This window comes from Gossypium hirsutum, chromosome A08 (assembly GCF_007990345.1).
Source record: "Gossypium hirsutum isolate 1008001.06 chromosome A08, Gossypium_hirsutum_v2.1, whole genome shotgun sequence".
Lineage (NCBI taxonomy): Eukaryota > Viridiplantae > Streptophyta > Magnoliopsida > Malvales > Malvaceae > Gossypium > Gossypium hirsutum.
Window position 1 is genome coordinate 95576377 of NC_053431.1, and position 14528 is coordinate 95590904.

The following is a 14528-nucleotide window of genomic DNA, read 5'->3' on the forward strand; positions in this document are numbered from 1 at the left end:
CGGTTACGCGCAAGGAAGGTATTAGCACCCTCGCGACGCCCAAAATTGGTATCTTGTTAAACACGCGTTGTCTTAATTCTCAAAAATACGAGTTCAATTTAAATTTTAATCGTGATCCGATCAAAACACGAGAATTTTTAAAATTTCGGTTTCTTTTGAGAAGGGCGTTCCGTTTTTAACACAAGCCGATGATATTCACCCAACATAGCGATGAAATCGACGACTTAATATTAAATCGGTACGTTACCTTATTTATTGAAATTAAAAAACATGAATGAAAAATATTTTAAAATAAGAATAAAAAGAAAAAGAAAACTAATATCGATGTTGAAATAAGATGTGTTCTAATATGCTAAATTCGGCACAAGCAAATAATAATGAAAAGTTGAGAATATACGAAGCAAATAATATATAAAACATTAACAATATATATGTGATAATAATAGTAATAAAACAATAGTAGTGCATATGGTGTTAAACATGATAATAATAGTAATAATACAAATATGAAATAGTAGTGAACATATATATATAAAACATATAATACTAGATTTTTAAAAAATATATATACATATACAACATATATTGAAAATAGTAATAATATAAAAAAAATAACTAATAATAATAATAACGATATATAAATATATACGTATATGTATTAAAATATATACGTAATAATAAGAATAAAAAGTATATACATAGTATTAAAAATATGTACATAATATAATGTTAAAAATACATACATAATATAGTTAAAATATATATATATACATAAGATAATATGTAAGAAAAAATATATAAATAATATAGTATTAAAATATTTACATAATATATACATATTAGAAATAAAAAAATGACTATTAATAATACTACATAAATATATGCATATATATATTAAAGATAAATACATAATAATATTAAAAGTATGTACATAATATAGTGTTAAAAATACATACATAATATAGTTATTAAAAAATATATACATAAGATAATATAAAAATATATACATGAAATAGTATAAAAAATATATAACTAATAATATTAAAAATATATACATAATATATATAAAAACATATACGATATATATATATTAGAAATAATAATAATATGAAAAAAACTATTAATACACTACATAAATATGTACATGTATATACATATATAAACATTAAGTAAAAATCAATACTAGTACTACTAATATTAATAATAGATATAATAATAATAATAATAAATATATATGCATATAACAGTAAAAAAATGAGACATTTAAAAAATATAACTAAATATAATATAACAATAATATAAAAATAATAGTGATAACAATAATATATATAACATGAATAATATTTAAAGCTAAATGAAATAGTAAAAATAATATAAAAATCAAGATAAATATGAAAAATAAACGAAAAAAGGACTAAAATTGGATTGAGATCGAAGTTTTGAGGTAAATTTAAAATAAAATATAAAAAAGAGGATTCATTTGAACGCGCGTGCAACTGCAGAGGACCAAAAAAGCAATTTACCCGAGCCCTTAAAACGACGTCACTGAAGGGAGGACCAAATCGCAAAGCGCGATAAATTTCAGGGCCAATTTAAAAGAAATAAAAACTTGATTGGAAAATATAGAAAAAGCGGAAGGACCGGCGCACGTAATTAGCCCCTAAGCTAAAAAACACGCGGATCCTGACGGGTTAGGGTCGGGTCAGATCGGGTCTTAATCAAAATGACGTCGTTTTGGGGCTTAATGGCCAACCCCAAAATGACGTCGTTTTGGAGGGCTATAAAAGGCCTCTTTTCTTCAAAAAAAAATTCATTTCTGCATTTGAAAGGAAAAAAAAAAGAAAGAGGGAGAGGGTGGGTGATTTCCGGCCACAAGGCCAATCACCATCCGGTCGCCGGACCGTCGTCGACTGCCTCCACCAGCCACCGTCCACGGTGGCTAGAACTTCAAAAAGGTATTTTTTTTTATTTTTTTTTGTTTTTATAATGTAATATATATATAGATTTGTAGTTGATGAGAAAAAGAAAAAGAAAGATTCGGTTTTTTTTTAAAAGTAAAATCACCTTATGCTTGAATCTGGTTCTTGTTGTTTAGATCCTCCGATTTGGTGTTTAATCCTTGCTTTGGAGTCACTGTTTTACTTATATTTAGAAATCTAATGTTTGCATTGACTGAAAATTTTGCCGACCCTTTTACAAGATTTGGATTCGGGTTTTATAGCCATTGTACAAGTCTTTTTCTATTATTTTTGTTGTCCTTTCGTTTTAGTTTCTTGCAGGTGCTGTGGCGGTGGATTTGACCTGAGTTGGTGGCAGGTGCAACAGTGGCGATGGCGTGTTGCAGGTGGCTGAGGCGACGGGCAAGTGGCTGGTGTCAGAAGCAAGTGGCGCTGAAAGTTGAGGCTAGGGTTAGGTTTTCTTTTTTCTTTTTTTTTGTTTTCTAATTTTGGCTATATTATTGGGCTAGGGGATTTGGGTCTGAATTGTTTTGGGTTTGGGTAGATTGGATTCAATTTAGTTTGGGTTAAATTGGGTTATTGGGCTGACTGGTTTGATTGGTTTTAAATGGGTTTAGGTGTAGCTTAAGTTTGTTTGTATTGGGTTTATGGTTCGGGTAGGTGTTTTAAGTTTGGGTTTAAAGGTCTGTTTGGTTGTAAAAGAAATGGTTTGGGGTTAATTTTAGTGGGGTTTGGGTCTTTAACTTCTGCTTGTAAAAGGTCCGGGCCAAAATTGGTATGTACAGCTGCCCCTCTTTGCTCATTGTCGTGTAACGACAATAGAGCAAAGATACTCAAGAAAGACCAATTTTGCCCGGTCTTGCCGAATCTTTACTTCTTTGGTGCTTCTTTTCTTCAAGTAATTTTGTTCCAACCCACCGCCTCTCGTAACTTTGGTTCAATCGATCGCGACTTCAGAGCTATGACTTGTAGCTTCAATCTACTCATATCTTCAAGGATATAAAATTCGTTGTGATCTGCTCTTCTGCAACTTCAGAGAGATGAGATCTGGTATCTTCAATCTACTCTGCTACAACTTCAGGAAGATGAAACTTGTAACTTCAACCTGCTCTGCTGCAACTTCAGGCAGGCAAAATCTGTATCTTCGATCAGCTCCACTGCAACTTCAGGAAGGAAAAATTTGGTGTCTTCGATCAGCTCCAACCTTTATTATTTATTGAAAAACAAACATCGAAAATAGCTCGGCATGCGAACTAAGGTTCAACTCGTCTCTTCGATGACGAGTTAACTTGTGGAAAAAGTAAAAAAACTAAAAATACCTCAGTATGTGACCTGAGGCTCAACTCACCTCTCACAATATGAGTTGATTTTTTTTATAAAAAGTGAAAATAGAAAATACCTCAGCGTGTGATCCGAGGCTCAACTCACCTCAGCGTATGACCTGAAGCTCAACACATCTCTCGTAATATGAGTTGATTTTTTTGAAACATAAATTGAAAAATAGAAATTGAAAATACCTCGGCGTGTGACCTGAGGCTCAACTCGCCTCTCGCAATACGAGTTGACTTTTAAAAAACAGGAATTGAAAATACCTAGCGTGTGACCTGAGGCTCAGCTCACCTCTCGCAATATGAGTTGATTTTTTTGAAACATAAATTGAAAAACGGAAATTGAAAATACCTCAACATGTAACCCGAGGCTCAACTCGCCTCTTGCAATACGAGTTGACTTTTAAAAAACGAGAATTGAAAATACCTCAGCATGTAACCTGTGGCTCAACTCACCTCTCGCAATATGAGTTAATTTTTTTGAAAGAGAAATTGAAAAACAGAAATTAAAAATACCTCGACACGTAACCCAAGGTTCAACTCACCTCTCACAATATGAGTTGATTTTTTTGAAAAATAGAATTTGAAAATACCTCGGCATGTGACCCGAGGCTCAACTTACCTCCCGCAATATGAGTTGATTTTTCTGAAAAACAGAATTTGAAAATACCTCGGCATGTGACCCGAGGCTCAACTCACCTCTCGCAATATGAGTTGATTTTTGAAAAACAGAATTTGAAAATATCTCGGCATGTGACCCGAGGCTCAACTCACCTCTCACAATATGAGTTGATTTTTGAAAAACAGAAATTAAAACATCAAAGTACCAAAACATGTCATCTGGTGGAACTTAGGTGTCTTTTCCTTGATTTAGTACAACTATCATCACATCCTCTTGCTCTGCTAGAGCACCTGTATATGGCATGCATGATGTTATCACGATATGCACATGTTTGCCTTAAATGCCTGCATGCCTACATGATTATGCTATGCGCCTTGGGCTTATTCGTCATGATTTTTGTGATGATCTGCATTCCTTGCCTCAATTCTTGACTTTCTTTTCATGCTTTGTACTCGTCCTCAAGCTTTATGAGTAATCTGTGTTTCTCAGATATCACTTTTTTGCCCCCGGTTGAACTTTGTCTTTGCTTTGAGGCTCTTGTACTTATCAAATTTTCATCTGGGTAATGCTCAACATTTCTTATGTTCAGAGTATGCCATTTTACTATTTATTATTTAAATAAACCACATAATGAGATGCATGAAAATGGTCAGGTAGGGATGAAAGGGATACCTCACATTTATTTATTTCAAAGGTAACAAAGAAAGAAAGTTAACTAAGGATAGTAAAAAGTATCATAAAGAGAAAGGGGATCACATTCAATGGATACAAACTTTCTAGATATTCAACACATGAACTCTTCTACGTTTCTTAATCAAGAATCCTTTCGAGTGTGGCTTCTTGTGTAGAAGATTTCGAGTTTTCAGAAATGCTTCAAATACTGTAATCTCGCTGTTTGACCCACCGTTCAACCACCTTGCTCTTTAAGCCCAGGTTTGCTTCATTAGGATGCCTTTTCGGGTTTTCATCTTAATCTTTTGTGTTAATCAAGACGCTCTTTCTGGGTTTTCATCTTGATTTTGTTTTAGGCATAATATTTCTCTATAGTATCTGAGCTCACTGGGTTAGGTAACTCTTTCCCATCCATCTCAATGAGAATCAAAGCTCCACTTGAGAAAGTCTTCTTCACGACATATGGTCCTTTCCAATTTGGTGCCCATTTTCCTCGGAAGTCTTTTTGTGCTGGGAGAATCTTTCTCAGCATGAGTTTTCCTTCGTGGAATTCCCTTGGCCATACTTTCTTGTCATGGGTTGCGATCATTCTCTTCTGGTACATCTGTCCATGACAGATTGCCTTCAAACATTTTTCTTCGATAAGGTTTAACTGGTCATATCGAGCTTGAACCCACTCTGCTTCCTCTAGTTTCGACTCTATTAAGACTCGTAGAGAGGGGATCTCAACTTCGATAGGTAGCACAGCTTCCATTCCATAGACCAGAGAGAAAGGAGTTGCTCCCGTAGATGTCCGTACAGATGTGCGATATGCATACAAAGCGAATGGTAGCTTCTCGTGCTAGTCCTTATATGTCTCTGTCATTTTTCGAATAATCTTCTTAATATTTTTGTTGGCCGCTTCAAAAGCTCCATTCATCTTTGGGCGATAGGGCGAGGAGTTATGATGCTTTATTTGAAATTACTCACACACTTCTTTCATCATCTTGTTATTCAAATTCAAGGAGTTATCTGAAATGATTCTTTCAGGCAAACCATATCGACAAATGATTTCCTTTTTTAGGAACCTACAAACTGCAGTCTTCGTCACATTAGCAAATCTATCCACTTCATGAAGTAATCTATCACTACAAAAATGAATCGGTGTCCATTAGAAGCTAGGGAAATTGGCCCTATAACATCCATGCCCCACATAGAAAAAGGCCACGGAGAAGTCATAACATGAAGGGGCCAAGGGGCTGCATGAATTTTATCGCCGTAAATTTGACATTTATGGCACTTTCGTGCATAACTAATACAGTCGCTTTCTATCGTCAGTCAGTAGTAACCGAGTCTCATAATCTTCCTGGCCATAGTGAAACCATTGGCATGTGTCCCAGAAATTCCTTCATGGACATCTTCAAGTATTTTTCTAGCTTCAACATCATCCACGCATCTCAAGAGCACTTGATCTTTTCCTCTTTTGTACAGGATGTCCCCATCAAGAACAAATCCTGTTGCCATTCTTCTGATTGTTCTTTTGTCATTCTCATTTGCTTGTTCAGGATACCTTTGATTCTTGATATATTCTAAGATATCATGGAACCATGGCCGTCCGTCTGCCTCTTTTTCAATGCTAAAATAGTGTGCAGGGACCTCGTATATGCTCATTTGGAGAGGCATTATTTCTGTTTCTCTATTTGCTTTGAACATTGAAACCAAAGTGGCTAGGGCATCAGCCAATTGGTTTTCTTCTCGTGGGAGGTAATTAAAAGTTACTTCTTTAAATTCTTTGATTAGTTCTGCCACTAGATCATTATATTTAACCAATTTTGAATCCCTCACTTCCCAATCTCCACAGATTTGGTGAATCACCAGCCCTGAGTCTCCGTACACTTCTAGAATTTTGACATTTCGTTCAATAGCTGCACGAAGTCCCATGATACAAGCCTCATACTCCGCTATGTTATTGGTACAGAAGAAATTCTGCCTTCCAGTGAACGGATAATGGTTCCCTTCTGGTGATATCAAGACTGCTCCAATCCCATGCCCCAAGGCATTCGATACGCCATCAAAGCTCATTTTCCATGACTTTTCTTTTGATGACTCGCACTCTTTTTCTATAATGCATATCAAGACTTCATCCGGGAAATCCAATCTTAATGGATCGTATTCATCCGTTGTTCGAGTTGCTAAGAATTCAGCTATTGCGCTTCCTTTTATCGACTTTTGACTCACATAGAGGATGTCGTACCCCGATAGTAAGATCTGTCACCGTGCTATTCTTCTTGAAAGTGCAGGTGATTCCATCATGTACTTTATTGGGTCCAGCTTTGAAATTAACCATGTCGTATGATACAATATATATTTCCTAAGTCTTCGAGCTACCCAAACCAATACGCAACAGAATTTTTCGATTGACGAATACTTTGCCTTATACTCTGTGAACTTTTTGTTGAGGTAATAAATCGACTTTTTTCTTTTTCCTGACTCATCATATTGCCCCAGTACACAACCTATTGAGTTTTTGAACACAGTCAGATATAATATTAATGGTCTTCTTGGAGTTGGCGGTACTAACATTGGGGGACTAGACAAGTACTATTTTATCTTGTCAAAAGCCACTTGACACTCCTCGTTCCACTCTCCCGGGTTATGTTTTTGAAGGAGTCAAAAAATTGGGTCACACTGGTTGGTAAGTTGAGCAATGAATCTGGCGATGTAGTTTAACCTTCCTAAAAATCCTCTGACTTCCTTTTGCGTGCGTAAAGGTGGTAGTTCTTGTATGGCTTTTATCTTATCTGGATCAACTTCAATGCCTCTTTCGCTGAAGATGAAGCCTAGCAATTTTCCCGAGATAGCCCTAAACGTACATTTGGTTGGATTGAGCTTCAGCTGGAACTTTCTCAGTCTTTCAAACAACTTTCTGAGGTTCTCAACATGCTCTCTTTCCCCCTTGGATTTGGCGATCATATCATCGACGTAAACTTTTATTTCTTTATGCATCATGTCATGAAACAACATGACCATGACCCTCTGATATATTGCCCCAGCGTTCTTTAATCTGAACGACATCACCTTATAATAGAATGTTCCTCACATCGTTACGAAAGTAGTTTTCTCCATATCTTCAGGAGCCATCTTTATCTGATTATAACCCGAGAATCCATCCATGAACGAAAACAATGAATGTTTGGCTGTATTATCCACCAATGTATCGATGTGTGGCAAAGGAAAATTATCTTTAGGACTTGCTCGATTCAGATCGCGATAATCCACACATATTCATACCTTGCCATCTTTCTTCGGTACTGGGACTATGTTAGCTACCCATTGTGGGTATTTGAAGACTTGTAGGAAGTCAGCATCTAATTGTTTCTTGACTTCTTCTTTTTTCTTTAACAGTATTTCAGGTTTCATTTGTCTTAGCTTCTATTGAATGGGTTTGCATTCTGGTTTCAGTGGGAGTCTATGGACCACTACAGTCTTATCCAATCCTGGCATGTCCTGATACGACCATGCAAATACATCTTTGTACTCATGAAGCAAAACTATCAAATCATGTTTGGTTTTATCTGAAATGGAGGTCCCAATCTTCACTTCTTGCCTCTTTTCTTCATTTCCCAAGTTTACTATCTCTACAGATTCTTGATGAGGTAGAATCTGTTTATCTTCTTGTTCTACCATTCTTAGTAAATTAGGAGACGAGACATAGTTTTCAACATTTTCTTCAGCTTCGAACTCTCCTAAACAAATAGCTTTCTCAAAATTGATTTTAAGATTTGTAACGAGTTTGTTCATAACGTTGATATTTGAGCACCTGAAAGTTGAATGGAAAAGAAAACTATAGAGGAGCATCAAAGTATTGAGACTAACAAGCATAATATTATGGCATGATGTGAGATATATGCAATGATAAGCTGTGAGAAGAGGGAAAAATTATGAAGTTAATGATAATAAAAAGACCATGACAAAATGCATCTTCATTAATGTTCATTTAAATGATAAAGAGCAAATCATAAGCTCTTACAAAAGAATCCCACTATTACTTAGGGACACACAAAAAGAAGAGTGTTAACATTGAGCATTACTCTAGAAGAGACTTAGAAACTACAAGAAGGTCCACAGCAGTCCAATTGTTCAAAACGAATCCAGGGGGACAAGGGCGTATCATTGAAACATTTTTAATTGAATCATCTCCTTTGTCAATGACATTTATACTGACATTTTAAAGACCCCTTTCAATCAATAACAGCGTGCTTCGTGGATTATCTTGTCCGGGGTATATCATTCCTGCAGATGTAAATGTTTTTGACAAAGGAGGATACGTTATGGGCTCCCATTCTAATTCTCGGCCTAAGGTTCTTACAATCCACCTTTCTCGATCTTTCTGCAACTGTTTTCTTCTTTGTCGCTTATCTAGTTCGAACCCTAAACCATATCGAGCCTTATGGGGCACTGGTTTTAGAGCTCTAACTATTCCTTACTGATATCTTCCCAAACCTTTTCTTGCTCGGACTCCCTTTCCCATAGTCAACTCAATTTCCATCTGGGTATTCCTTGACAGCTTGGGTACGGGAATTTTATTTCCTTCAGCAACGAATGTAGTATTGATGAATTCGAAGGAACGGAAGGAACATTCTACTGCATCCTTGCTTACTTCAAGGTATGGTGTATCAAAAGAGATAGATGCGACAGTGTCTTCCTCACCCACGACAATGACCAAAAGACCATCTATGATAAACTTCACTTTTTGATGGAGAGATGAAGGAATTGCCCCAGCAGAGTAGATCCAAGGCCTTCCTAAAAGGCAATTATATGAAGGTGTGATGTCCATGACCTGAAACTCCATGCCCACTTCTAGAGGAATTTCAATTTTTCCCATAACTTCTCGTCTTGTCCTATCGAATGCTCTTTCTGTAGAGTGACAAGGCCTCAGATAAGATATATCAATTGGAATTCTAGAAAGCGTGGCCAAAGGCATGACATTGAGTGCTGACCCGTTATCAATGAGCACATTTGGTATTATATAACCCTTGTAACGGGTTGTGATATGCAATGCTTTTACAGAGCCCCTACCATTTGGCGGTATTTCGTCATCACTGAAAGAAATAAAATTATCGGCGTTTAGGTTATTCACCCACCTACCAAGTTTTTCGACAGATATATTGCTTGCCACGTAAGCTTGATTTAACACTTTCAGCAAAGCATTCCGATGTGGTTCTAAATTCAACAATAGGGATAATACTGAGATTCGTGCCGGTTGTTTGCTTAACTGTTCCACGACGTTATATTCATTATGCTTGATGAACTTCAAGAATTCATCTGCTTCCTCTTCATTCACAGGCCTTTTAACTTCTTGTTCGGACGAAGTCTCAAGTTCAACTTCAGCCTCATGCATCGGTACATTTCCTTTCTACTTCAAATTATTAGTCTTCTTCATCGGTTCGACCACTTTAGAATAACACCTCCCGCTGCGGGTGAAGTGTCCTACTTCGACAACATTTTTGGCCGTGACTTTGGATTTTTCACCTTCAGGTATGATAATGTTGACATCATATTTCCATGGTACTGCCTTGTTGTCTTTGTAAGGGAAAGGAGATGGTACTTCAATTATCATCTTTGGTTTCACTTGCTCCTTTTTTGTATCGTAATAAATCACCAATGGTCGACCGGCACTATAAGGGAAAAATGACGATTGATTTTCAGAAGTGCATACTTCTCCTTCATCGGCCTCTTCCCTTTTGTTAAAAATCTCAACTTCCTTATTGTCCATCATGTCTTGAAGTAGTTTTCTAAATCCTTCACAAGACTGGATGTCATGCCCCTCGATCCCATAAAAATCACAAAAACATTGACTTTTTGTATTTCCTTCTTTGAAAATTTTGTTGTGATGACAGAACAGCCCATTTTCAACTATTACCTCTCAAATCTTTCGCAGCGGTGTCTTTATTTCAGAAACACAACTTTTGGCACGCCACCTGTCTTCTTTTGTTACCGCGCTCACATTCCCTTCAGTGTGGTTAGGGAGCGGATTTCTAGCCGTATTGCCCGCACCATCAAATCGTAGAATGCCTGCATCAATAAGACCTTGAACCCTCCTTTTAAAGGCCAAACAATTTTCTGTAGAATGCCCCTGGTTTCTAGCGTGGTACATGCAACTAGCATTAGGATCGTACCATTTTGGGTATGGAGGCTTCAAGGGTGACATATAATGTGGGGATATTAATTGTTTTTTCAATAGTTTTGGGTACAGCTCTCCGTATGACACGGGAATTGGGGTGAACTGGGGTTTTTCAAGATTGGATCTTGTCGGTCTTTATTCATTTTTGGGTTGGCCTTGAGCAGGCATGGTATTTGGTGGGAACATAACAAATGGTCTTTGGTTATCTGTGGTGTAGACAAGGTAAGGAGGAGGTGCTTGATAGTAAGGGCTTTGGGGTGGATAATAAAAGTTTAGAGGTGGGCGATATCGAGGTCGTGGCTGGATTGGGTAACGATTAGAAGTGTGGTGGCTCTCAGTTCCCACCATATGGGCTTCTGCCTCTTTTTTCTTTACAGGTGCTGCCCTTTTCGAGCTTTCAGAACCTTTCATCCTTCTACTTTGATGGCATTTTCTATAAGTTCCTCGGATATTACAATATCTGTGAAGTCTTTCGTGGCACTTCTTACCAACTTATCATAAACGGTGCTTTCAAAGTGTTGATGAAGAGGACCGTTATCTCAGTTTTAGTCAATGGGGGTTCTACTTGAGCCGAGATATCCCTCCACCTTTACGCGTATTGCCTAAAAGTCTCCGTCAACTTCTTTTCCATCATCTGCAGGGTTAGCCGATCAGGCACCATGTCGGATGCATGCTTGTATTGTTCGCAAAATGCTGATGCCAAATCTTTCCATGATCGGATCCTTTCTCTACCAAGTTGATTATACCATCGAAGGGCCGATCCGACCAAGCTGTCCTGGAAACAGTGTATTAACAATTTATCTTTACTCACATAACCAGTCATCTTCCGGCAAAACATGACAAGATGCGCCTTTGGACATTTCGTTCCATCATATTTTTTAAAATCTAGCACTTTAAATTTTGGAGGCAGAACTAGATCAGGCACCAAACTAAGCTCTTTGGCACTTAGTGCAGAGAAGGTTTCAACACTTTCTATTTCCTTGAGCCTTTCTTCCAAGCTCCTGTACTTATCTTGGGCATCATGATCATCCATTTTCAACCTGGCTATTTCTACCAGATCATCCAAATCTGGAACATTGGGATCAACAGGATTAGCTCCGGGGTTTGATACGAATATACCTTACCCTAGATGAGCAAGGGGTACGGGTCGTTGCTCCAAGCTTGCAGGTTCTCCTCGAGGACATTCTCTTTGCATTACATGTGCATGAGGTGGAGTGAATCCTAGGGGATAGAGCGGATCCTGATCATGATTAGTTCTTGGCTCAGGCTCCATAGTGCCAGGGCTCTGCATAGGTCCTTTTCCTTTGACCAAAGCTGTCATCATCTCCATCATTTTGGCCATCTGATCTCTTTGCTCGAGCGATTCCTCTCGAGATCTTAACATCAAATCTCTTGCTTCTTGTTGTGACTTGGTCAACTGCTCTTACAATCTCTTTGGGCCCTTTCCATCCTTTCAATTCTCTCATTGAACTTAGCTTCCATGATTCTGGCTTTTGCGTCCTATAAGAATGGCGTGATTCTAGATTTGTAGTGTCGCAACTGCGGATTATACGGTTTTAGCCTCAGTGAATGATTATGGAGATATGTACATGTAATGAATGAATAAATGAATGAATGTCAAATTAATGTTAGTCATGAATGAATGTGCAAGAATTTGGTGTCGATTTCAAGATGGCCCCTACTTAGGCATTTCATTAATCAAAAGAGTCTATTACAAAACGTTTCGCTATTTTTTATTCAACAGTTACACAAATTTTCTAGCCACAATGCCTTGTTTCTTCGCTCATTCTAAGAATTCTGATATGCTTGATCTTTGACTCGGAGGGAATTAGCAACTGAGAGCTTCAGCTTCATCTGATAATTGCACAACTTGCATAGCCTCTTTGCGAATTTCATTGATCAAAAAGCCGAGTTGCATTTCTTTTTCTTGGAGAGCTCTTTCGTAGGCGTGAGTGTCTCTGTCGTACTGACTATTCTTTTCTTCCAAGGCTTTTAGGAGATTATCCAACTGTTGCTATTGAGCTTGTAGTGTATTTTCTAAATCTCGTACTTTCCCTCTTAGCTCTTGATATTTATACTAACTAGTCACAAATTCTGCAGACACGGTTTCATACTCAGCATTCTTCTTCCTTAACTCTATCATAGAACGCACAGCTTTTTCCTCTTCTTTCTTTGCTTTCTCTTTCTAGAATTCCATCCCACCTTTGATGTTACTAATTTCTTCCTTCCATTCTGCTGATGACTTGCCCAAACCACTATTTTTTATAGTGTTCCTTAATTTCTTATTTTCCAAATCAAGGTCCCTTAAGTCGTTTCTCATGATCTCAGCTTCTTTTTGAACTTTCGTGGTTTTAGATTCTTCAATTTGAACCTCGATCTTCAGCTAGTAGTTTTCCTCTTGAAGAGAACTAATATCCCGTAATAGCTTAGCCTTTTCACGTTTGAATTCATGTCTTGCTACTTCCAGTTCAGATGGCATTTCTTCTGAGAAAGGATTCTGGAAAGTATAACTCATCGGTAAGATTTGTTGACTATTCACTCGTCGTTTTCTCCATAAGTCATAATCTTGAGTGATAATATTAGCATAAAGGGATAACTCCATTAGGTGAATTTCCTTCCAAGACTTTGCAGTATCTTAGACTCTTTTCATGTAACCTTCACCTGTAAAGGCGAACTCTGATTGTACCAATCCTCTGATAGCGGGTATGAACTATCGTGAAGCAAACTGCCTTTGAACCATTAACGGAGCGTATCCAATTCCTCCCCATAATCCTAGTAAAGGCACCCAATCTTGGCTTCCACATTTGTATAATAGAACTGAAGGACGGATCCATGGTGCTCTCCAGGTTATATCTTCGATACGAAGGTTCTGAAAAATTGAAACCCAATGTTGTTCGGTGACATCCTTTGGCCAATCTTTCTCAAGGTAAGCTTTCAATAGGGAGAATGTTTTTGAAAACATGTGGAAAGGTGTGCGCTCCACTTTCCAGAAATGGCTTAGAATCCAGACATTAAGTAACTACGCGCATTCGATAAAACGTCATTCCTCTTTTTTCCTACAACAACTTCGAGATCTAAAAGTCTCGGCCAAGATAGTCGGGACGGGGTTAATCCCTTGCTTCAATCTTTCAAAGAAATCCACTACTGCGACTTCTATATGCCCGAGAAATTTTGGGAAGATAATTAATCCGTAAATGGCCAAAGCAAACAGATCCACTCTCTTCACAATATCTGGATGGTTTTGAACTAAGTCTTGCAGAGAAAACCATGGAACACAACTGGCTTCATTCTTTTTCTTTATCTGTGTTTCAGCCCATATATCGGTCATTCCCATCAACCTCACTAGCTTTTTCTTGAAAGTTATTGGTTTGGGCTCTTTCACATATACGTTGTCAACACGAAGCAAGGCAGCATACTCTTCTATGGTTGGAGTCATATCTTCCTGATTGAAAGTGAAACATTGGTATGTTGAGTCCCAGAATCAAACCATGGCTTGAATCAAATGTTCGCCTACATTGACGGCGATCAAGTGAGCTATATCCCCATACTTTTCAGTGAAAATGCCCCTAGTATCTGAGTCCCATTGTTTCCAAATCCGAGTTAAATCTTCGAGGTTATTCTGACGAGCATTTAAAATTACTTGCTCGGGAAGATTGGAGATACATCTTTCCGTTAAACTATCCCCTTTCACTTTCTGAGTCTTCAAAGACCAGTCTCGAATCACGGTATTTTCTCGGTCACTTGTGTAATTGAATCCTCCATCAGAAACCCGTTTTTGGCAACCA